The 25,876-nt window shown below is 44.3% G+C and overlaps 1 protein-coding gene across 6 annotated transcripts in view; it reads right to left on the reverse strand.

Annotated features, from left to right (window-relative positions):
• RASGRP1 (RAS guanyl releasing protein 1) overlaps window positions 1-25,876 on the reverse strand; it is a 163,928-nt gene that overhangs the window by 75,347 nt on the left and 62,705 nt on the right. Inside the window, exon 1 of one of the 6 annotated variants that reach the window (XM_056545524.1) lies at window positions 11,299-11,519. The exons of the other annotated variants lie outside the window; for them this stretch is intronic. The gene's annotated coding sequence lies outside the window, so the exon portion shown is untranslated. Of the gene's footprint in view, window positions 1-11,298; window positions 11,520-25,876 lie in introns of those variants that run through there. 6 annotated transcript variants of the gene reach the window in all.

The following is a 25,876-nucleotide window of genomic DNA, read 5'->3' on the forward strand; positions in this document are numbered from 1 at the left end:
CAGCGGGATCCATGGCCGGATCTACTGTCACGATGCCGGCTGGCAGGTAGTGGATCCTCTGTGCCAGAGAGGGATTGGCGTGGACCGTGCTAGTGGACCGGTTCTAAGCCACTACTGGTTTTCACCAGAGCCCGCCGCAAAGCGGGATGGTCTTGCTGCGGCGGTAGTGACCAGGTCGTATCCACTAGCAACGGCTCACCTCTCTGGCTGCTGAAGATAGGCGCGGTACAAGGGAGTAGGCAAAAGCAAGGTCGGACGTAGCAGAAGGTCTGGAAACACAGGCAAGGAACACACAAGGAACGCTTTCACTGGCACTAAGGCAACAAGATCCGGCAAGGGAGTGCAGGGGAAGTGAGGTGATATAGGGAAGTGCACAGGTGAACACACTAATTGGAACCACTGCGCCAATCAGCGGCGCAGTGGCCCTTTAAATCGCAGAGACCCGGCGCGCGCGCGCCCTAGGGAGCGGGGCCGTGCGCGCCGGGACAGAACAGACGGAGAGCGAGTCAGGTAGGGGAGCCGGGGTGCGCATCGCGAGCGGGCGCTACCCGCATCGCGAATCGCATCCCGGCTGGCAGCGGAATCGCAGCGCCCCGGGTCAGAGGACGTGACCGGAGCGCTGCCGCGGGGAGAGTGAAGCGAGCGCTCCGGGGAGGAGCGGGGACCCGGAGCGCTCGGCGTAACAGGTAGTAAAGTGTTATATTTTATGGAGGCTGTGAGATTGCCAGTGTTTATTTCAGAAGCTAGAATCACCAATTACTGAGTGTAGGGTATTTCCATGGAAGCACCTCAACATGTAGGATCTAGAAGTAGCACATTATGCTCTTCCTTGTAGATGAGCTAAAGAATGAATCATATTCAGAAAGTCTAAACGCCAGAGACAGCAAGTCAATAAAACATGGTGACGTTCTGACTCTTCTTGTTTTACATAATAACTTGAATGCGTTTACAATCACCTTGGAAACAAATAAATTAACCAAGCTATATTGTGTGAATTGTAACTACATTTTAATCTATTAACACTGTTCATACCTAATTGCAAATTAATCTTTGAAGAAATTATTTATTGGATTCAGATTATAGAGGAAGGACTCCACAGGGAAATAGCTGCTGCCACAAAGGCAGATTATAGGCTGCTGTAAATGGAAGCTAATATAATGCAGAGGATTCACATTAACATGGCAGAAAATGTAGTGTAGTATCAGTTCACATCAACAAGAGTTTCTAAGATTAGATGGACCTAAATTTTAAAGAGGACAAGTCATATAAATGCAGTCAAATCTGCAGACATCATGTAATAGATACAGTGGGGATCAAAAGTTTGGGCACCCCAGGTAAAAATGTTTATTAATGTGCATAAAGAAGCCAAGGAAAGATGGAAAAATAACAAAGGCATCAAATTACAGATTAGACATTCTTATAATATATTTCAACAAAAGTTAGATTTTATTTCCATCATTTACACTTTCATAATAACAGAAAACAAAAAAATGGCATCTGCAAAAGTTTGGGCACCCTGCAGAATTTATAGCATGCACTGCCCCCTTTGCAAAGCTGAGACCTGCCAGTTTCATGGATTGTTCTCGATCATCATCTGGGAAGACCAGATGATGTCAAACTCAAAGGTTTTAAATGCCCAGACTCATCTGACCTTGCCCAAACAGTCAGCACCATGGGTTCTTCTAAGCAATTGTCTAAAAATCTGAAACTGAAAATAGTTGATGCTCACAAAGCTGGAGAAGGCTATAAGAAGATAGCAAAACATTTTCAGATGTCAATATCCTCTGTTCGGAATGAAATTAAGAAATGACAGTCATCAGGAACAGTGGAAGTTAAAGCAAGATCTGGAAGACCAAGAAAAATATCAGACAGAACAGCTCGCAGGATTGTGAGAAAAGCAATTCAAAACCCACGTTTGACTGCACAATCCCTCCAGAAAGCTCTGGCAGACACTGGAGTTGTGGTACACTATTCCACTATAAAGAGATATTTGTACATATTTGTGCGTTAGAACTTTGCAAATGAACATCTAGACAAGCCTGATGCATTTTGGAAACAAGTTCTGTGGACCAATGAGGTTAAAATTGAACTTTTTGGCCGGAATGAGCAAAGGTACGTTTGGAGAAGAAGGGGAACAGAATTTAATGAAAATAACCTCTGTCCAACTGTTAAGCATGGGGGTGGATCAATCATGCTTTGGGGTTGTATTGCAGCCAGTGGCACAGGGAACATCTCACGAGTAGAAGGAAAAATGGATTCAGTAAAATTTCAGCAAATTTTGGATGCTAACTTGATGCCATCTGTGAAAAAGCGGAAGTTAAAGAGAGGATGGCTTCTACAAATGGATGATGAACCTAAACACACCTTGAAATCCACAGGGGTTTACATCAAGAGGCGTAAACTGAGGGTTTTGTCATGGCCTTCAAAATCTCCTGACCTCAACATAATTGAAAATCTAAGGATAGACCTTAAAAGAGCTGGAAGACCTCTCAAAGAACTGGAAGACTTTTGTAAGGAAGAATGGGCAAAGATACCTCAAACAAGAAGTGAAAGACTCTTGGCTGGCTACAAAAAGCGTTTACAAGCTGTGATACTTGCCAAAGGAGGCAGTACAAGATATTAACTCTGCACGGTGCCCAAAATTTTGCAGATGCCCTTTTTTTGTTTTCTGTTATTATGAAAAAGTGTTAAATGATGGAAATAAAATCTTACCTTTGGTTGACATATTATAAGAATGTCTAATCCGTAATTTGATGCCTTTTGGAGATTTTTCCATCTTTCCTTGGCTTCTTTATGCACATTAATACAATTTTTTACCTGGGGTGCCCAAACTTTTGATCCCCACTGTAAGAAATGTAGAATCACAACTTATCATGGAACTTTCCCCAAAGAACTATACATCAATCTGCACAGCTCCTCCTGCTCTATAACATGATGTCTTTGGATTTGACAACATAACAGGTTCACTTTGAAACAAATCTGTTATATACATAAATTCATACAGTCATGGGCGTAAATGCTGACACACGAAAGCAGATAAAAAGGAGAGAAGTCCACTTAGTCTTTGCATTGTGTGTCTGTGTTTGCCACACTAAGCATGGACAACAGGAGGAGGAGAAGAGAACTGTCTGAGGACTTGGGAACCAAAATTGTGGAAAAATATCAACGATCTCAAGGTTACAGTTCTATCCCCAGAGATCTAGATTTGCCTTTGTCCACAGTGCGCAACATTATCAAGAAGTTTGCAACATATGGCACTGTAGCTAATCTCCCTGGGCATGGACGGAAGAGAAAAATTGATGAAAGGTGTCAAAGCAGGACAGTCAGGATGGTAGATAAGCAGCTCCAAACAAGTTCCAAAGATATCCAAGCTGTCCTGCAGGCTCAGGGAGCATCAGTGTCAACACAAACTATCCGTCAACATTTAAATGAAATGAAACGCTATGTCAGGAGACCCAGGAGGACCCCACTGCTGACACAGACATAAAAATGCAAGACTACATTTTGCCAAAATACCAAAATCCTTCTGGGAAAACATCTTGTGGACAGATGACACCAAGATAGAGCTTTTTGGTAAAACACATCATTCTACTGTTTACCAAAAAAGAATGAGGACTACAAAGAAAAGAACACAGTACCTACAGTGAAATATGGTAGAGGTTCAATTATGTGATTTGGTGTTGTTTTGCTGCCTCTGGCTCTGGGTGCCTTGAATGTGTGCAAGGCATCATGAAATTTGAGGATTACCAACAGATTTTGGGTCGCACTGTACATCCCAGTGTCAGAAAGCTGGGTTTGCGTCCGAGATCTTGGGTCTTCCAGCAGGACAATGACCCCAGATATATGTCAAAAAGCACCCAGAAATGGATGGCAACACAGTGCTGGAGAGTTCTGAAGTGGCCAGCATCTAAATCCCATGGAACACCTGTGGAGAGATCTTAAAATTGCTGTTGGGAAAAGGCGCCCTTCCAATAAGAGAGACCTGGAGCAGTTTGCAATGAAAGAGTGGTCTAACATTCCAGCTGGGAGGTGTAAGAAGCTTATTGATGGTTATAGGAAGCGACTGATTTCAGTTATTTTTTCCAAAGGGTGTGTAACAAATTTTTAAGTTAAGGGTGCTAATAATTTTGGCCAGCCCATTTTTGGAGTTTGGTGTGACATTATGTTAAATTTACTTTTTTCCTCCTTTTTTGGTTTAGTCCCAATACACACAAAGGGAATAAACATGTAAAACACGTGTTTCTGCAATCCTTTTCTGTGAGAAATACTTCATCATCTTGAAAAATTTCAGGGGTGCCAACAATTACGGCCATGACTGTACTTCATAGCATGCATAAATATAGAGTAAAACATAAAAGAAGTAGACCTGTGTTTTTGTTACGGATGTTGTTGCAAATTTTTCCAAAACATTTATCAACCGAATTGCGTTCAATATGCAACAACCTTGTCAGTTGACCAATTAAGGCACACATAGAGGGCGTGTCCATAGGATTGTCAAGATGCCTGTCATAGTGAATGTTTACTTAAAATGGACAAACTTTAACCCCTTCCCGCAGAATGTCATATATAAACGCCGGGTTGTGCAGTGCGTTCGCGCATCCCGGCGTTTATAAATGACATGCAGTTAACCCGGCGATGCGCAGCATCGCACGGGTTAACTGGCAGAAGTCCCGCTGTTTCCAGCAGGGGACAACTTCTGCTTCACCCCCAGGACCATCAATTGATGGTCCTGGTCAGCGATCACTGTGATTGGTCCCTGTGGACCAATCACAGTGATCTGGGGTGAAAGTTCAGATCCCCCGCACTGCCCGCCCCTGGAAGTCGGGCAGAACGGGGGACGAAGGCTGCGGGGGCTCGCGGGGACCTGCGGCACACGGGGGGGAACAGGAGGGGACCGGCGGACTTACCTGATCCAGCGGCGGGACCGAGGAGCAGCGCGGGACCGGCCACGTGGACGAGCAGCGACGGGTGAGTATATGGTCCTCAGAAGCAGCAGTGAAGATCTTCACTGCTGCTTCTAGGAGTCTGAAAACTACAACTCCCAGCATGCCTAGACAGCCTTTGGCTGTCTGGGCATGCTGGGAGTTGTAGTTTTGCAACATCTGGAGGGCCTCAGTTTGGAGACCATTGTATAATGGTCTCCAATCTGTGCTCTTCCAGCTGTTGCAAAACTACAACTCCCAGCATGCACTGACTGTCCAGGCATGCTGGGAGTTTTAGTTAAGCAACATCTGGCCCTTCAGATGTTGCCGAACTACAACTCCCAGCATGCCCTTCAGCTGTCTGGGCATGCTGGGAGTTGTAGTTTTGCAACAGCTGGAGACACACTGGTTGGGAAACATTGTTTCTAACTCAGTGTTTCCTAACCTGTGTGCCTCCAGCTGTTGCAAAACTATAACTCCCAGCATGCACTAAAGACCATGCATGCTGGGAGTTGTAGTTTTGCAACATCTGGAGGGCCCCAGTTTGGAGACCATTGTATAATGGTCTCCAATCTGTGCTCTTCCAGCTGTTGCAAAACTACAACTCCCAGTATGCACTGACTGTCCAGGCATGCTGGGAGTTTTAGTTCAGCAACATCTGGCCCTTCAGATGTTGCCGTACTACAACTCCCAGCATGCCCTTCAGCTGTCTGGGCATGCTGGGAGTTGTAGTTTTGCAACAACTGGAGACACACTGGTTGGGAAACATTGTCTGTTTCTAACTCAGTGTTTCCTAACCTGTGTGCCTCCAGCTGTTGCAAAACTATGACTCCCAGCATGCACTAACAGACCATGCATGCTGGGAGTTGTGGTTTTGCAACAGCTGATGCAAGCCCCCCCCGCCCCGCCACCCCCGTGAATGTACAGGGTACATTCACATGGGCGAGGCTTTTACAGTGGGTTTCTCGCATCTTGAGATGCAGCAAATTTTGCGCTGGGAAACTCGCTGTAATCCCCCGCCCATGTGACTGTACCCTAAAAACACTACACTACACTAACACAAAATAAAATAAAAAGTTAAAAACACTACATATACACATACCCCTACACAGCCCCCCTCCCCCAATAAGAACGTCCGGTACGCCACTGTTTCCAAAGCAGAGCCTCCAGCTGTTGAAAAACAACAACTCCCAGTATTGTCGGACAGCCGTTGACTGTCCAGGCATGCTGGGAGTTTTGCAACAGCTGGAGGCACCCTGTTTGGGAATCACTGGCGTAGAATACCCCTATGTCCACCCCTATGCAAATCCCTAATTTAGGCCTCAAATGCACATGGCGCTCTCACTTTGGAGCCCTGTCGTATTTCAGGGCAACAGTTTAGGGCGACATATGGGGTATCGCTGTACTCGGGAGAAATTGCGTTACAAGGTGTGGGGGGCTTTTTCTTCTTTAACCCTTCATGAAAAGGAAATGTTGGGGTCTACACCAGAATGTTAGTGTAAACATTTTTTATTTTTTACACTAACATGCTGATGTTGCCCTATACTTTAAATTTTCACAAGAGGTAAAAGGGAAAAAAGCCCCCCAAAATTTGTAACGCAATTTCTCCCGACTACAGAGATACCCCATATGTGAGCGCAAAGTGCTCTGGGGGCGCACAACACGGCCCAGAAGGGAGAGTGCACCATGTACATTTGAGGTGATTTGCACAGGGGTGGCTGATTGTTACAGCGGTTTTGACAAACGCAAAAAAAACAAAACCCCACATGTGACCCCATTTCGGAAACGACACCTCTCACGGAATGTAATGAGGGGTGCAGTGAGAATTTACACCCCACAGGTGTCTGACGGATCTTTGGAACAGTGGTCCATAAAATGAAAACTTGTACAGCCCACTGTTCCAAAGATCTGTCAGACACCAGTGGGGGGTAAATGCTCACTGTACCCCTTGTTACGTTCCTCAAGGGGTCTAGTTTCCAAAATGGTATGCCATGTGTTTTTTTTTTTGCTGTTCTGGCACCTTAGGGGCTTCCTAAATGCGACATGCTCCCCGAGCAAAATTTGCTCTCAAAAAGCCAAATATGACTCCTTCTCTTCTGAGCATTGTAGTTCGCCCATAGTGCACTTCAGGTCAACTTATGGGGTACCTACATACTCAGAAGAGATGGGGTTACAAATTTTGGGGAGTATTTTCTGCTATTAACCCTTGCAAAAAGGTGAAATTAGGGGGGAAACACACATTTTAGTGGAAATTATTATTTTTTTTTTTACATATGCAAAAGTCATGAAACACCTGTGGGGTAATAAGGCTCACTTTATTCCTTATTACATTCCTCAAGGGGTCTAGTTTCCAAAATGGTATGCCATGTGGGTATTTTTTGCTGTTCTGGCACCATAGGGGCTTCCTAAATGCGACATGCCCCCCGAGCAAAATTTGCTCTCAAAAAGCCAAATGTGACTCCTTCTCTTCTGAGCATTGTAGTTCACCCATAGTGCACTTCAGGTCAACTTATGGGGTACCTCCATACTCAGAAGAGAAGGGGTTACAAATATTGGGGGGTATTTCCTGCTATTAACCCTTGGAAAAATGTGAAATTTGGGGGGAAACACACATTTTAGTGAAAAAAAAATATTTTTTTTTACATATGCAAAAGTCGTGAAACACCTGTGGGGTATTAAGGCTCACTTTATTCCTTGTTACGTACCTCAAGGGGTCTAGTTTCCAAAATGGTATGCCATGTGAGGGTTTTTTGCTGTTCTGGCACCATAAGGGCTTCCTAAATGCAACATGCCCCCAAAAACCATTTCAGAAAAACGTACTCTCCAAAATCCCCTTGTCGCTCTTTCCCTTCTGAGCCCTCTACTGCGCCCGCCGAACACTTTACATAGACATATGAGGTATGTGCTTACTCGAGAGAAATTGGGCTACAAATATAAGTATACATTTTCTCCTTTTACCCCTTGTAAAAATTTAAAAATTGGGTCTACAAGAACATGCGAGTGTAAAAAATGAAGATTGTGAATTTTCTCCTTCACTTTGCTTCTATTCCTGTGAAACACCTAAAGGGTTAAAATGATGACTGAATGTCATTTTGAATACTTTGGGGGGTGCAGTTTTTATAATGGGGTCTTTTGTGGGGTATTTCTAATAAGAAGACCCTTCAAATCCACTTCAAACCTGAACTGGTCCCTGAAAAATAGTGAGTTTGAAAATTTTGTGAAAAATTGGAAAATTGCTGCTGAACTTTGAAGCCCTCTGGTGTCTTCCAAAAGTAAAAACTCGTCACTTTTATGATGCAAACATAAAGTAGACATATTGTATATGTGAATAAAAATTTTTTTTTATTTGTAATATACATTTTCCTTACAAGCAGAGAGCTTCAAAGTTAGAAAAATGCAAAATTTTCAAATTTTTCATCAAATTTTAGGATTTTTCACAAGGAAAGGATGCAAGTTACCACAAAAATTTACTACCATGTTAAAGTAGAATATGTCACGAAAAAACAATCTCGGAATCAGAATGATAACTAAAAGCATTCCAGAGTTATTAATGTTTAAAGTGACAGTGGTCAGATGTGCAAAAAACGCTCTGGTCCTTAAGGCCAAAATGGGCTTGGTCCTGAAGGGGTTAAAATGGTCTATTTAAGCCACTCACTGTACATGGATTAAAGGTGTTACCCAACATGAATGTGTGTCCCATGTCCCCTATTTGCATTTGTGTAAGTACTTACTCTATATGTGGATTAGAAAGAGCCAAGTGAGCATGCTTTACTGTTATGCATCTCAAAAAATGTGTAAGGGAGAGGGACCGTAACCTCTTCTCCTCTACAAACAAGGAATGTGGGTCTATGTATGACTTTTGGCTCAACATGAGGGGTACTCCGGTGGAAAACTTTTTATTTTTATTTTTTTTATGAACTGGTGCCAGAAAGTTAAACAGATTTGTAAATTACTTCTATTAACAAAAAATCTTTACCCTTCCTGTACTTTTTAGCTGCTGTATGCTACAGAGGAAAGTCTGTTCTTTTTTAATTTCTTTTTTGTCTTGTCCACAGTGCTCTCTGCTGACACCTGATGTCCATATCAGGAACTGTCCAGAGCAGGAGAAAATCCCCATAGCAAACCTATGCTGCTCTGGACAGTTCCTGACATGGACAGATGTCAGCAGAGAGCATTGTGGACAACACAAAAAAGAAATTAAGAATGAACAGAATTTCCTCGGTAGCATACAGCTGCTAAAAAGTACAGGAAGGGTAAAGATTTTTTTTAATAGAAGTAATTTACAAATCTGATTAATGTTCTGGCACCAGTTGACTTATAAAGACCTACAAAACATTTTTTCCCACCAGAGTACCCGTTTAAGTTCTGGTAACAGGATTTCCATATCCGGGGATAAAAGCAACAGTCACGCTAGAAAAATTTAAGCACAATTCTCAATCTTTCCAGTGTTATCTGAACACCCCAGTTTCCAGGGTGAGGGCTCTTTTCAGGGCACCACAAGCCAAACAATCTTCATACAATTTCTTTTACCGCCAGCAAGTAGATCACATCTGCCACCTGATGAGACTCTACGGATGGAGTTGCTGACATCCTTCTCTCCCCATACCAAAGATTTATAGCACTGTTCTACTACTATAGGAAAACAAGACCTCATTCACCCCTCAGGCACAACCGCACCCTCTATAGTTACACCCCTGTGGTTATAATGCAGATATTGCAGCAGTTGTTTTCTCTGCCAAAATTGGTTTTGGGCTACAATTATACTTACTCATTTTACAAGTTGGTTCTTTGTTGTAGTTTTAGTAAATTATGACTTTGTAACATAATTAATGTTGAAATGCATCTTATGTGCCCTGAAACATGTCTCTATAGGTCGCATGTTGACTGGATGGCATTTAATGGCTGTAAGCTGTAGTGACATTGCCTCGGTAATAATGCCATGTCACTTGAATTGTCATCCAATGGCTGCAAGCCACAAGGACATTTCATACAGAGCGACATAATGTCCTGCAGAAAAACACTGCACTACAAAACAAATACAATGAAACAAGTGACTTTGCTGCTGACTGTGCAGAGAAATACTGAAACCTTTGTCTGTACTAGTTATTAGCATGAGATCTAATGTTTGTAGCCCTACCCATACACCCAAGGCCCATTTACATACATCTGTGTTTCACAACCATTGTGCCCCCAGCAGTTGCAAAACTACAACTCCCTGCATGCCTGGACAGTCAAACGCTATTCGGGCATGCTGAAAGTTGTAGTTTTGCAACAGCTGGAGGCGCACTGGTTGATAAACTTTGACATACATAATTGTAAGGACTTCGTGGGTGCAGGAATTGTGGCGCTGATCAAGGCAAGGAGTCGCAGAGGTAACATTTTCCAGCTTGGAGTTTATTAACAACAATGCAACGGGTTTCACTTCGCATGCGCAGCTTCATCAGGCATGATGGAGCTGCGCATGCGCAGCGAAACGCATTGCATTGTTGTTAATATGCTCCATGCTGAAAATAATGACCTTTGCGACTCCTTGCCTTGATCAGCACCGAAATTCCTGCAGTCACGAAGTCCTATTCTACCTTGCTAATCTACACTCCAGCAAGGCTGCAGACGGGCATATAATATCTACCTACGATTGCCATTGTTATGTTGGTACACAACTTCTATCAGTAAGCAGTGATTTCCCCCCAAGCCCCCCCCCCCCTGTATCCTTTTTGCAAGCGATACTCCACCAGGAGCGCCTTTGTTTCTCTCTTTTCATTTAGAATTGTAAGTCAAACAGTAGGTTTTAAATAACCCTCTTTATCAATACTGTCTTAAAGAGAAAAATGCCTTAGTTGCCCATAGCAACCAATTATTGTGCAGTTTTCATTTTACAACAGCAGTTATTCATTTATAACAGCTGAGCGCTGATTCATTACTATGGGCAACACAAAGGGTTTTATTTTTTAACAGTGGCATAAATCTATGTCACTTATAAGAAAGATGTATCAAAGCTGTTACACAAAAAAGAGGAATAATCTCAAACATTCAACTGTGATTTTTTGCAGGCCCTTTGGGAAATAAAAGCAATTAAAGAATTTACCCATAACAACTGATAAAGTCACCTAAACTGACACTGCCCCAAAAGACTATTAGGGAGATTTATCAAAACCTGTGCAGAGGAAAAGTTGTCCAGTTGCCCATAGCAACCAATCAGATCGCTTCTTTCATTTTTCACAGGCCTTCATGAAAATGAAAGAAGCAAGCTGATTGGTTACTATGGGCAACTGGGCAAGTTTCCCTCTGCACAGGTTTTAATAAATCTCCCTTATGGCTTTTTATGCGGTGACATATTTTCAGTTCCACCGTATAGCATGTATTCTGTCCAACTTACTATGGTTCTAAAAGACAATTTCTTAGCAAAATGTTGGCATTTATGATCCAGTCATCATCCAGTGTTTGTTGCAATACATGTTGTCACTATGGCTGAAATGCTAATGTATCGGGCAGCCGCTGGATAACAAGGGCAGGTCACATCCATCGGACGTTGCCTAGTCAACACCAGACTGAAAGGGACCTGTTCCAGGGAGGGAAGAAGCATTTTAACAATAATGTATTTATTTTTTCAACTTTTTCTTAGCAATGTTGAGATCTGCATTGAAGACACCATTAGGAATCTATGACAATTGATGAAAAAAATAGAGCTGCATGTTGTACCATTATTTTCCTTCAATAATATAACAAACACCATGACCAGTACTGGGTCGGGTGCCTAGGGCCTACAAGTAGAACACATTTTTGGGGCCAACCCTAAAGTTACGTGTGCAAGTGTTCCTTTTTTCGTCCTGCAGGTTACAGGAAAAACACCAGAAATTTATTTTATTGTAATTGGCACATTTAGCATTGGTTTTACCATGGTTTTGTGGTGTACATTTGTCTCACAGTTTGTCTCAGACGCTGTTTTGAGACTTCATTGCGACTTTTGCTTTAGAAGGTTTTTCTAAAGGAACATGCCAAGTCATGATTTCAGTTGAAATTATGCAGTGGTCAGGTATTCATGAAATGCGAATTTTCAGTTTGTTGCATATTTTGTCGCAACTGTGCTCAGTTAGGCGCAAATCTACACCAGCCCTGTCTTGGCTTACAAAACTGACTGTTGACAGCATTATTAAAAAGTCACACATTTTGTCGCACGGGATAAAAAGTCGCACAAAAAGTCGCAGAGGAATCATACAAAGGGGAGTACTGAAGTAAGAAATGTGATCAGCACCAGATTTATCAATTGCCCTGCACCGTGTAGTACATTTGGTGCAGGTACACAGTTTTCTCCACATTAATTAATGGGGTAAAAAGACGTTCACCTACACCACTCTTGATAAATAACCCCCACAGTCATAGCCTGAACATAACAGAACTCAATAGATAATGGGCTCTGTTGAATGCTGTCAGTGTCTGTCCTGAGACCAGCATTACATAGGTTTCTAGTTTTAACAGAAACCACGTCACAGGTGTCAACAGAGTCTTACAGGTTGTAAGGATTTTTTAACCTCTTCAGGACCCAGGGTGTATGGGTATGGTATGGATATCTATCAGCAGGCACCCCGTGCAAACCCCTGTGGGGGTCCTGAGAACCTCCCATGTTGGTGATCGCCACAAATCGCCGGTCAATTCAGACCGGTGATTTGCGCTATTCCAGGTCAATCGGGTCTCTGGTGACCCGGAAAAAAAGGGTGAATGGGGCTGTCCGAGCCCCAGCAGGAGTGAGGTGGCACAGGTGCCGCCTCATGATCACGTGATTGATCGGTTGGAACGACCTGCTGGGCTGCGATCGGGGCGGCGATTATGGTGGAGATTGGCGCCGGCGGGGGTCTCCTACCTTGCTCTGGTCCGGCAGGGGTCCCCTCAGGATCGGTGACAGGAGCAGCAGGATCGGCTGCAGTAGCAACGGCGGTCCTGGCGGCAGGATACAGCAGGAGGTGAGGCCTGTTCACCTCCTACTGTTACTTAGCCACAACTCGCAGCATGCACAGCCAAAGGGCATGCTGGGAGTTGTAGTTTTGCAACAGCTGGAGTTCATACTACAACTCCCAGCATGCCCTTTGATAGTCTGTGCATACTGTTGTAGTTATGCAACAGCTGGAGGCACATTTTTTCTATGAAAAAGTGTGCATCCAGCTGTTGCATAACTCCAACTCCCAACATGCACAGACTACCAAAGGACATGCTGAGAGTTGTAGAAGTGTGCCTCCAGCTGTTGTAAAACTACAACTCTCAGCATGCCCTTCGGCTGTCAATGCATGCTGATTGTTGCAGTTTTGCAACAGCTGGAGACACAATGGTTGTGAAACAGAGTTTGTTACCTAAATCAATGTTTTGCAACCAGTGTGCCTCCAGCTGTTACAAAAATACAACTCCCAGCATGCACTGAGAGACTGTACATGCTGGGAGTTCTAGTTTTGCAACAGCTGGAGGCACACTGGTTGTGAAACACTGAGTTAAGTAACAAACTCTCAGTGTTTCGCAACCAAAGTGTCTCCAGCTGGTGCATAACTACAACACCCAGCATGTATGGTCTGTCAGTGCATGCTGGGAGTTGTAGTTTTGCAACGTCTGGAGGTTTGCCCCCCCCCCCCCCATGTGAATGTACAGGGTACATTCACACGGGCGGGTTTATGGCGAGTTCTGCTGCAAGTTTGAGATGTGGCAAATTTTCCGCCGTAGCTCAAACTCCCAGCGAGAAACTCACTGTAAACCCAACCGTGTGCATGTACCCTAAAAACACTACACTACACCTACACAAAACAAAAGTAAAAGACTACATATACACATACCCCTACACAGTCCCCCCTTAATGAAAAAAAAAAAAACATGTCTTGTACAGTACTGTTTCCAAAACTCACAGTATTGCCGGACAGCCACTGTCAAGGCATGCTGAGAGTTTTGCAACAGCTGGAGACACCCTGTTTGGGAAACAGCCGTAGGGTATTTTTGTGGCGGATTCAAATACCCAATTTAGGCCTCAAATGCGCATGGTGCTCTCTCACTTCGAAGCCCTGTCGTATTTCAAGGAAACAGTTTAGGGCCACATATGGGGTATCTGCATACTCGGGAGAAATTGCGTTACAAATTTTGGGGGGCTTTTTCTCCTTTTACCCCTTATGAAAAGGTAAAGTTGGGGTTTACACCAGCATTTTAGTTTAAAAAAAAGAAATTTTTTTTGCTGGTGTTGCCCCATACTTTTTATTTTCACAAGCGGTAAAAGGAAAAAAAGACCCCCAAAATTTGTAACGCAATTTCTCCTAAGTACAGAACTACCCCATATGTGGCCGTAAAATGCTCTGCAGGCGCACAACATGGCTCAGAAATGAGAGCGTGCCATGTACATTTGAGGTCTAAATTGGTGATTTGCACAGGGGTCGCTGATTTTACAGCGGTTCTGACATAAACCCCCCAAAAAATACCTAGATGTGACCCCATTTTGGAAACTACACCCCTCACGGTATGTAACAAGGGATATAGTGAGCCTTAATACCCCACAGGTGTTTGACAAATTTTCGTTTAAGTTGGATGTGAAAATGAAAAAAAAAAGGTTTTTCACTAAAATGCTGGCGTTACCCTACATTTTTCATTTTCACAAGGGAGAATAGGAAAAAAAGCCCCCCAAAATTTGTAGCCCCATTTCTTCTAAGTAAGAACATACCCCATATGTGGATGTAAAGTGCTCTGCTGGCTAACTACAATGCTCAGAATTGAAGGCCATGTGTGTTTACAAAGCCCCCATAGTGCCAGAACAGTGGACCCCTCCCCACATGTGACCCCATTTTGGAAACTACACCCTTCAGTGAGCATTTACACCCCACAGGTGTCTGACAGATTTTTGGAACAGTGTTCCGTGAAAATAAAAAATTTAATTTTTCATTTGCACAGCCCACTGTTCCAAAGATCTGTCAAACGCCAGTGGGGTGTAAATGCTCACTGAACCCCATATTAAATTCTGTGAGGGGTGTAGTTTCCAAAATGGGGTCACATGTGTGGGGGGTCCACTGTTCTGGCACTATGGGGGCTTTGTAAACGCACATGGCCTCTCACTTCCATTCCAACCAAATTCTGTCACCAAAAGCTCAATGGCACTCCTTCTCTTCTGAGCATTGTAGTTTGCCCGTACTCAGAAGAAATGGGGTTACAAATTTGAGGAGGCTTTTTCTCCAATTACCCCTTGTGAAAATGAAAAATTTGAGGTAACACCCGCATTTTAGTGAAAAAAAATAAAATTTTTCATCTTCACATCCAACTTTAGCGGAAATTTGTCAAGCACCTGTGAGGTGTTAAGGCTCACTGTACCCCTTGTTACGTTGCTTGAGGGGTGTAGTTTCCAAAATAGTATGACATGTTTTTTTTTTGCTGTTCTGGCACCATAGGGGCTTGCTAAATGCAACATGCCCCGCCCCCCAGAAAAAAAAATTCAGCAAAATTTGCTTTCCAAAAGCCAAATGTGACTTTTCTTCTGAGCATTGTAGTTCGCCTGCAGTGCACTTGACGTCCACATATGGGGTATTTCCATACTCAGAAGAGATGGGGGTTACAAGTTTTGGGGGGCATTTTCTCCTATTAACCCTTGTAAAAATGTAAAATTTGGGGGAAAACCAGCATTTTAGAGAAAAAAAAATTTCATTTACACATCCGAATTTAACGAAAAGTCGTCAAACACCTGTGGGGCATTAAGGCTCAGCGGACCCCTTGTTACGTTCCTTGAGGGGTGTAGTTTACAAAATAGTATGCCATGTTTTTTTTTTTTTTGCTATTCTGGCACCATAGGGGCTTCCTAAATGGGACATGCCCCCCAAAAGCCATTTCAGAAAAACTCACTCTCCAAAATCCCATTGTCGCTCCTTCCCTTCTGAGCCCTCTACTGCACCCGCCGAACACATTACATACACATATGAGGTATTTCCTTATTCAAGAGAAATTTGGAGAAAAAGACCCCAAAATTTGTAACCCTTTACCCCTTGTAAAATTTCAAAAACTTTGTCTACAAGAACATGCGAGTGTAAAAAATGAAGATTTTGAATTTTCTCCTTCATGTTGCTGCTATTCCTGTGAAACACCTAAAGGGTTAACACACTTTCTGAATGTCATTTTGAATACTTTGGGGGGTGCAGTTTTTATAATGGGGTCATTTATGTGGTGTTTCTAATATGAAGACTCCTCAAATCCACTTCAAATCTGAACTGGTCCCCGAAAAATTCAGATTTTGAAAATGTTGTCTAAAAATTTGGGGATTTTTCACCAAGAAAGGATGCAAGTAACGATGAAAATGTACCACTATGTTAAAGTAGAATATGTCACGAAAAAACAATCTCGGAATCAGAATAATCGGTAAAAGCATCCCAGAGTTATTAATGCATAAAGTGACTGTGGTCAGAATTGCAAAAAAGGGCTGAGTCCTTAAAGGTGAAAAAGGGCTGAGTCCTTAAGGGGTTAAAACACCCTCTAGCAGAGCAGCAAGGCAGGAGTTACCCATGGGAAACAATGAGATTGATGTTTCATTTTCCAAAGGAAACTTCTGGGAAATGAGGGGACATATCTTCTTTGCAGCAGTTTTGACATAGTAGTATGAGATAGAATAATCTCCCCTTCCTTGCTCCTTGTTATGAAGTAATAGGTGTGTGACATAAGATTGTCTGAGTTCATTACTTGCCTATGAAGAAGGTCTTTGATTTCCTCAGTCCTCTCAAGCAATCAATGGCAGGAAAATTCAGATAATAGATGTATAATGAACAGATCTGAGTGTTACAGAATAGTGTTGCTCACGAATATTCGCAATTCGAATATTATTCGCGAATATCGCATATTCGCGAATTCGCGAATTTCGCGAATATAGCGCTATATATTCGTAATTACGAATATTCTTTTTTTTTTTTTTTCACAGTACACATCACAGTGATCATCCCTCTCTGCTTCCAGCTTGTGTGGTGTAAAGAAGGCTCTAATACTACTGTGTGAGACTGGCGCGCGAAAATTCGCATATGCGAAAATTAGCATATGCGAAAATTAGCACATGCGAATTTTCATATATGCGAATTTTCGCGTATGTTAATTTTGTATATGCTAATATGCACATATGATAGTTTTCGCATGCGCGAATGTTCGCATATGCGAAAATAAAACGGGAATATAACGAATATGCGAATATTCGCGAATATATGACGAATATTCGTCCATATATTCGCGAATATTCGCGAATTCGAATATGGCCTATGCCGCTCAACACTATTACAGAATAACATATGCAGAAGGTACAGCACTTACCTATCAGGGCACTAACATTAGCTTCCATCTATGAAGGCAAAACTCCTTTTGGATAAACTAGCAATAATATACAGCAGCATACCCCCTATCAACAAAATAAAACAATCCAGCATCCAATAGAGTGACTGGAGGGCTGTACCTGTAGTGAATTTTTTTTTTTTTTTTTTTATAGCAGCTCTGGGCATAAAAGGTTGGGCCAGAGGAGACAATGAATACAATCCCAGGTGGAATTCTGCCAGGAAGGGCAATACAGACTAAATCCTTATCATGTAAAGCAGCTCTAAATAGACACAACCTATGCGAAAGGTCACCACCCACTCTTCATTGTGCACTTAGATGGTTCTGATACTGCCAGCATTGTTTAAGACCCTAAACATATCTAGACCAGTTCTAGATGGCACCAACCAACACAATATAAGTAATAAAACATTGATATGTTACCCGGTGAACAACAACACATATATATTCCTCTGTTTAGGGTGAGTTCACACATGTCAGATTTGTTGCACTCATTTATGTGCATAAAATATCATTATCTGGGGTAAGGCTGCAAGCGGTATTGAGATTAAAGGGGTACTCTGCTGTTAAACATCTTATCCCCTATCCAAAGGATAGGGGATAAGATGTCGGAACGCGGGGGGCCCGCCGCTGGGGACCCCCGCGATCCCCCCATGCAGCAGCCAAGTACCACAGCAGCCCGGAGCCAAGTTTTCTCCAAGGCTGATGACGGGCAGTGCAGGGGATGGGGCATCATGACATCACGGCCCTCCCCCCTCGTGATGTCATGTCCCGCCCCCTTAATACAAGTCTATGGAAGGGGCGTCACGCCCCCTCCCATAGACTTGTATTGAGGGGACGGGGAATGACGTCACAAGGGGCGGGCCATGACATCATGATGCCCTGTCCCCTGCACCGCCCGTCATCAGCTTCGGAGAAAACTTACCTCCGGGCTGCTGAGGTACTGGGCTGCTGCAGGGGGATCGCAGGGGCCCCCCGCGATCATATATCTTATCCCCTATCCTTTGGATAGGGGATACGATGTCTAACAGCTGAGTAACCCTTTAAGCCTTTATTGCTTGAAGGCGCTCTGCCAAGATGTAAATTACCTATTCAGAGGACCCTGGTGGAGATCCAACTGCTAGAACTTCCAATGATCACAAGTACAAGAGGAGTTCACTAGAGGAATTTAGTGACCAGGCATGCTCAGCCACCACTTTATTCACTTGGTATAGGACGTCTGAAGAGCATGCTATGTCACCCCCAGTGGTCAGACCCCACTGATCAGATCCTGTGGATAGGTGATACATTTTAATCTTGGTAGGTTTCCACTTATATATATATATTTTTTAAGGAAATCTTGGTGTTTCTCTCATATAGAAGTCTATGGAAGAAAAACATAGCCATAAAAAAGACAAGAAGGTTTAGCATTGGCGTTCCCCCCCTTTCTTCAATATCCGTGAGTCACATGATGAAGAAATCACATGACTTATTATAAAAATGCAGTTGAAAAACTGTCCTGTTATTTTAACTTGAACTAAGCACAGTATCCTACTGATTACAAAAATAGAGAAACAGAAACATGGCTGCACATGAACAATTTGTATTTTGATCTACTTGCTTCTCAGCATAATTCAAAAACTAACAGGTTGTTAGTAAACATGTCGGTGTTCACATTGGTGTAGTGCTCTGTGACAGACATTGTTTCTGTGATGCTTTGTTGTCTGTGGGGTGGTGTGACCCAGAGCCAGGGCTTGGTCGGGCAGCAGTGTGTCGTTCCCCCTGTGGGCTTGGTGTAGCAGGGGCAGTGATCATCACCCAGCGCTACACCAGTGCTAGGTTAGGGACCCACTCTGACTAGGTGGCCCTGACTTGGCAAGTGGGCTTGAACTTTTTGATCAAAATGTATACTAACAACCTGTTAGTTTTTGAAATTATGAGAAGCAAGTAGATCAAAATACAATTTGTGGATGTGCGGCTATGTTTCTGTTTCTCAATTTTTGTTCTACTAGTGATTACGTTTGGTTAATTTCCAAATACACTGCTCAAAAAAATAAAGGGAACACTAAGATAACACATCCTAGATCTGAATCAACTAATCGTATGAAATACTTTCGTCTTTACATAGTTGAATGTGCTGACAACAAAATCACACTACAGGCTGATCCAACTTTGATGTAATGTCCTTAAAACAAGTCAAAATGAGGCTCAGTTGTGTGTGGCCTCCCTGTGCCCGTATGACCTCCCTATAAACTCCTGATGAGGTGGCGGATGGTCTCCTGAGGGATGTCCTCCCAGACCTGGACAGGCTGTGGTGCAATGTGGTGTTGGTGGATGGAGCGAGACATGATGTCCCATATGTGCTCAATCGGATTAAGGTCTGGGGAACAGGCGGGCCAGTCCATAGCATCAATGCCTTCTTCTTGCAGGAACTGCTGACACACTCCAGCCACATGAGGTCTAGCATTGTCTTGGATCAGGAGGAACCCAGGGTCAACCACACCAGCATATGGTCTCACAAGGAATCTGAGGATCTCATCTCAGTAAATAATGGCAGTCAGGCTACCTCTGGCAAGCACATGGAGGCCTGTGCGGCCCCCCAAAGGCACATGGAGGCCTGTGTTGCCCCCCCAAAGAAATGCCATCCCACACCATTACTGATCCACCACCATAACAGTCATGCTGAAGCATGTTGCAGGTCTGTCACATGTGCTCAGTATGAACCTGCTTTCATCTGTGAAGAGCACAGGGCGCCAGTGGCGAATTTGCCAATCTTGGTGTTCTCTGTCAAATGCCAAACCTCCTGCACAGTGTTGGGCTGTAAGCACAACCCCCACCTGTGGACGTTGGGCCCTCATACCACCCTCATGGAGTCTGTTTCAGACCGTTTGATTGGACACATGCACATTTGTGGCTTGCTGGAGGTCATTTTGCAGGGCTCGGGCAGTGCTCCTCCTGCTCCTCCTTGCACAAAGGCAGAGGTAGTGGTCCTGCTGCTGGGTTGTTGCCCTCCTTTGGCCTCCTCCACGTCTCCTTATGTACTGGCCTGTCTCCTGGTAGCGCCTTCATGCTCTGGACACTATGCTGACAGACACAGCAAACCTTCTTGCCACAGCTCACATTGATGTGCCATCCTGGATAAGCTGCACTACCTGAGACACTTGTGTGGGTTGTAGACTCTGTCTCATGCTACCACTAGAGTGAAAGCACCGCCAGCATTCAAAAGTGATCAAAACATCAGCCAGGAAGCATAGGAACTGAGAGGTGGTCTGTAATCACCACCTGCAGAACCACTCCTTTATTGTGGGTGTCTTGCTAATTGCCTATAATTTCCACCTCTTGTCTGTTCCGTTTGCACAACAGCATGGGAAATTGATTGTTAATCGGTGTTGCTTCCTGAGTGGACAGTGTGATTTCACTGAAGTGTCATTGACTTGGAGTTACATTGTGTTGTTTTAATGTTCCCTATATTTTTTGAGCAGTCTATATACTTTTATTTTGTGATACTCAAAAGCTTGGTCTTCTGTGCTTTTGAGTCTGATTAAATAAAAGTATATGTTCAGAAACAGAGCAGTGGACTAGGTTTGGTCCATTTAAGTGGTTATCCAGTATTAGCCTGCCTGCTAGGAGTTGTAGTTTTGCAACATCTGGAGGTCCGCAGGTTGAAGACCACTGATGTACACAGCTCCTTCACTCCCCTGCTCTGTGTTTTCCCTGTGAAAACTTGAAACCTCCCTGTGATAAATGAGGTCCTGTGTAGACAGAGCTGGGGGAGGGGAGGGGCTGTGTCCGTCCTCATTCTCCCCCTGCAATGTCTTCTCCAGTGAACAAATCCAACCCATGGCTGCTCTGTGTGTCCTATGTAGACAGAGCAGGAGAGGGAAGGAGCTGTGTACGTCAGTGGTCTTCAACCTGTGGACCTCCAGATGTTGCAAAACTACAACTCCTAGCAGGCATGCTGGGAGTTGTAGTTTAGCAACATCTGGAGGTCCACAGGTTGAAGACCACTGGTGTAAGTCCTCATTCTCCCCCTGCATATTATGCATCTTGTATTATTCATCTTCGTGTATCTTTTTTATGTCAGGCTAGCGCAGCTTGTAATGAATGGGCGTATATACAATGTCGGTCGGCATAGCAATGTGTGGGCTGTGATTGGTGCAGCTATGAGGACTGTGATTGGTGAGCACTAGGAAGGGCAGTGACTTAGCATAGTAGGTCGTGTTAGAGGACGGCTTGGGGGCTTTTTTTATTGTATGGGGGCGTAGATTATGTTTTGTACTTGGGAGGAAGTCGGCTGTGTGAGAGTGAAAAGGATGATGGGAGCTGAGCTCCATAACCAGGAAGTACAGGGATTTTCACTGCAGCATATCTCACAAATGGGAGCGGTCAGACAAATAATGAAAAGTGCTGTGTGATGATGGAGGCAAGGTCTACATTGTGGCAGGTACTTAATTTAGTTTTTTTCACTATTGGATATCTCCTTTAAGGACCATAGCGTTTTTTGCACATCTGACCACTGTCACTTTAACCTCCCTGGCGGTATGATTCTTTCTGGAAATTTGTACCAAAAGCGGTACAATTTTTTGCACTGAATTTCACATCTCCCCCCGCCCATTTCACATCTCCCCCATCACATTCCCCCTCCCTTGTCATATTCCCCCTCCCTTGTCACATTCCCCCTCTCCCTTGTCACATCCCCCTGTCACATTCTCCCCCCTCCTTGTCACATTATTCCCCCCCCGTCACATTTCCTCCCCCTCCCCTGTCACATTCCCCCCTCTTGTCACATCCCCCCCCCTTGTCACATTCCCCCCCTTCATGTCACATTCCCCCCCTTGTCACATCCCCCCCTTTGTCACATTCTTCCCCCCCTTGTCACATTCTTGTCCTGCAGCAGCATACACTAGGTTTGCCGGCAGATTTCAAATCTAGTGTATCTGCTGCAGAACAAGCCCTTTCCCCTTCAGCCAATCACAGGCTTTACACCACTGCGGCCTGTGATTGGCTGAAAAGTGAAAGGTCCTGTAAGATGAATAGAGCAGGGACCAGAGCGTACGGAGGGGAACGACATCTGCAGGGACCGGGACTAGGTGAGCAAAAGGTTTTTTTATTTTACTACTTTTTACTTTTACATTTAGCTCAGTGTTTTTCTCACAGGGTGCCTCCAGCTGTTGTGAAACTACTACTCCCAGCATGCCCGGACAGCCTTTGGCTGTTCGGGCATGCTGAGAGTTGTAGTTTTGCAACAGCTGGAGGCCCCCTGGTAGGGAAACACTGACTTTTAGTATTTTTCTTTACCTGCTCTGGCCGGCCCCCGCAACGGGAGCCGACCAGAGCAGATAATCGCATGTTTTCCCGGGGGCCGCATCGCTATATCGCATTGCTTTTGCGATATATCGTGCAGCCCGGACGGGAACTCTGCAATTCTACCCCGAGCGTGACTCGGGGTTACCGATCCTGGCAGGTAAAATTAACCCCGAGTCACGTTCGGGAATACCGCTCAGGAGGTTAAGCATTAATAACTCTGGAATGCTTTTACTTATGAGATTGATTCGTAGAATGTTTTTTCGTGACATATTCTACTTCAACATAGCAATAAAATTTCGTCGATACTTGCACCCTTTCTTGGTGAAAAATTTGAAAATTTCATGAAAAATTTGAAAATTTAGCATTTTTCTAAATTTGAAACTCTCTGCTTGTAAGGAAAATAGACATACCAAATAAATTATATATTGATTCACATATACAATATGTCTACTTTATGTTTTCATCATAAAGTTGACATGTTTCTACTTTTGGAAGATATGAGAGGGCTTCAAAGGTCCGCAGCAATTTTCCACAAAATTTTCAAAATCGGAATTTTTCAGGGACCAGTTCAATTTTGAAGTGGATTTGAAGGGCCTTCATATTAGAAATACCCCATAAATGACCCCATTATAAAAACTGCACCCCTCAAAGTATTCAAAGTGACATACAGTAAGTGTGTTAACCCTTTAGGTGTTTCACAGGAATAGCAGCAAAGTGAGAAAATTCTGGACTGTCTGGGCATGCTGGGAGTTGTAGTTTTTCAACATCTGGAAGGGCTACAGTTTGGACACCACTGCACAGTGGTCTCCCAACTGTGGCCCTCCAGATGTTGCAAAACTACAACTCCCAGCATGCCTAGACAGTCTTTGGACCCGTATCACTAGAATCGCTGCGGATCGATGGTGTGAATTGCCGATGTGGGGGGGTCTCAGGACCCCCCTCAGCTTTGTTATGGGATGCCTGCTGAATGATTTCAGCAGGCATCCCGGTCCGGTCCCCGCCCAGCGTGCAGCGGGGACCGAAATCCCCACGTACAGGTACACCCTCGGTCCTTAAGTACCAGGGAGCAAAGGCGTACTTGTACGCCCTTGGTCCTTAAGGGGTTAAAGAGCCCTATGAATGATCCAAGGTTCAAGAGTCTTAAGTTTGGTATAAACTTAAAGGGGTACTCCACTGCGCCAGCATTCGGAATATTTTGTTCCGAATGCTTGAAACGGGCAGCAGGGGTCTTGACATCACGCCACACCCCCTTGTGCTGTCACACCACACCCCCTCAAAACAAGTGAGAGGCTTGCATTGAGGGGGCATGGCGTGACGTCTCCCATAGACTTGCATAGACTCCCATAGACTGGCATTGAGGGGCATGGCGTGACGTCACAAGGGGCGTGGCTGTTGACGTCACAACCCCCACTGCCTGCACCCAGCGCTCTAAACAAATGCAGAGTGCTGCACAGAGATCTCGGGGGTCCCAGTCCTTTGGATAGGGGATAAGATGTCTAGGGGCAGGGTACCCCTTTAAGGCCATGGCTGTAAAGGCCTTCTGATAATGAATCCATGCATACCTTTGTTTCCATTATGGAACCCTCTAGTATTCCCCTTAGCCAACAAAGCTCAACAAAATGTATCCCATCCACTTGTTAGGAACAACTCTTGTCCTAATTGCAACCTCCTCCGAGAAATGTTGCTTTCAAGTGCTGGGCTTTTGTGGGCCAGTGGAGCACCCCCTGGGCATTCAAGGCTAATTTGCATATCAATTCAAAGTGTGATATGTCCACACTGCAAGGGTCAACTATTAAAAAGGTATGCATGGATTCAGGGCAAAAAGCCCTATATAGCCATGGCCTTAGTTTATACAGCAAAAACCTGCTGACAGGTCCACTTTAATTGATCTACTCATGGTAAAAAAAAAAATCCCCAGCGGATTGTAGGAACACTGCAGATTTCCAAATCCTCAGTATTCCCAGGATATCTGTTGCAAAAATACTGGAGATTATCACCACGGCTGTTCAATGAGTAAATATGTAACTAAATACTGCAGCAAAATCACTGACAAAATTCACTTCTAAGGCTGCATTCACACCACGTTTTGTACATACGGGTGTTGGATCTGGTGGGGAGAGGGGCAAACCGGGCACTCCCGTACCCCAGCCGGATCAGCCCGTGACTTTATTTACTTTAATGATCCGACCGGAGTCAACCGGTGACTCCGGTCGGCTCAGTTTTGACCCATATGGGGTTTTGGACCGGACCTAAAACCGTAGTACGGGTCAAATCTGAGCCGACCGGAGTCACCGCTTGACTCCGGTCGGATCATTAAAGTAAATGGAGTCACGGGCCGATCCGGCTGGGGTACGGGAGCGCCCGGTTTGCCCCTCCCCCCGCCGGATTCGACACTCGTATGTACAAAACGTGGTGTGAATGCAGCCTAACACATGCATATTTTACTGTGGATTCTGGCACAGACATTTAAGCCTGTTTCACAGCGTAAATGTTTCTATACTATTTGAGACTTACTCTTAATGTATTTATAAAGGAAAGGGTATTGCTGCAGACTAATTACCCATAATGCTCCTTTCACACTATGTGCATTCATCCGTTATTAAACATACATTTTCTGTGTAAAAACAGATGTATAATAACGGATGAAGTAATGGATGCTAATGGCTGAATAATGTCCATGAGAATAACGGGCACATTCATTCGTTAAGACCCGTTATAACATCCCTTATGTACGGCCGATTTAACACCTCTGCCTACAGACTCCCACAGCCGGGACTACTACTACTCCCATCATGGAACAGACTTGTAGTAATTCCCCGGCTGTGGGAGTCTGCCTGTGGCTGGGGAGGCTACATTAGTGTTTGTACTACTACCCCCATCATAGAACAGACTCTGTTCCATGATGGGGTTTGTAGTACAGGAGCTGAGGGATTGATTGCACTGGGTCGCACTTTTAATCAGAAGCCATTAAGCAGGGGAGCTGGCTGCATGCTGCTCTCCCCTGCGATGTTTCGTGTGTTTTTACTTTAAATTTTTTCAGGGCTCTCCGCAGGGTTTTTAAAATGAAAATTGTGAGTGGCAGAGGGGGCCATATGTATATTAAAAGCGCTGTGGGGGGCATATATAGCGCTGCAGTGGGGGGGGGGCGGACATTTAGTCTATATATCTAGCCCCTCAGCGCATTTATAATATGCCCCCCCGCAGCGCATTAATAAAGACATGACCCCATCGGGCCGGCCGGCTGCTGATAGAAATACATTTCATACATAGCGCTGCGGTGGCATATGTATATAGAAGTGCTGTGGGGAGCAGATAACGCTATATGTCTGCCCCCCCAGCGCATCTATATACATATGCCC

Source organism: Hyla sarda, chromosome 11 (assembly GCF_029499605.1).
Source record: "Hyla sarda isolate aHylSar1 chromosome 11, aHylSar1.hap1, whole genome shotgun sequence".
Taxonomy (NCBI): domain Eukaryota; kingdom Metazoa; phylum Chordata; class Amphibia; order Anura; family Hylidae; genus Hyla; species Hyla sarda.